The sequence below is a fragment of the Schistocerca piceifrons genome, chromosome 5, assembly GCF_021461385.2.
Source record: "Schistocerca piceifrons isolate TAMUIC-IGC-003096 chromosome 5, iqSchPice1.1, whole genome shotgun sequence".
NCBI classification, from domain to species: domain Eukaryota; kingdom Metazoa; phylum Arthropoda; class Insecta; order Orthoptera; family Acrididae; genus Schistocerca; species Schistocerca piceifrons.
In genome coordinates this window covers 670,012,129-670,012,756 of record NC_060142.1, presented here as the reverse complement: position 1 = coordinate 670,012,756, position 628 = coordinate 670,012,129, and positions in this window count along the sequence as shown.

The following is a 628-nucleotide window of genomic DNA, read 5'->3' as shown; positions in this document are numbered from 1 at the left end:
ATAGGCATTCTTTATGAAAAGAGCAATTAAAACAAAATTTTACTATGCTGAAGTCCTAAAGGACTATTTTGTGAACTAAATAGCCTGACAGTTCGTTAGTAATATGTTCCAGGGATTACTTTGCATTATAGATTGTAGTGATGTGCAACACATCACAAATTAATTTGGACATATGATTGCATTCTGAACATTTTTAATTTTGCATTTTTGTTGATGGTAATATCACTGAAGTTGAACATAACTCCACTAGTCAAATGGCAGTGAGAGATGTATGTATAAGCTTGCTGGCAATTTGAAGGCAGCACTGAGTGGGGTTTTAAGAGCACCAGACATCTAGGTCTAAGTGAGCTTGGTATGGGTTAGGACAGAAACACTACAGTACATTACATGAAATCCCAATTAGGTTAAATAACACAACAGCCTGTATAGCAATACAGTATCATTTTTTTAAAATGCTATAATGTGAATAACCCCAAATTGTGTTTTACTGTCAGTGTTGTTTTGTGGCAGTTGTGTACAAATTGTAATCATTATAATCAATACCTTTCTTAAATTGGTTTCTTGAATTTAGTAAATGTGTGCCAGTGCTATATTTATATTTTTATTCTTTGTCATCGATGCATATAAC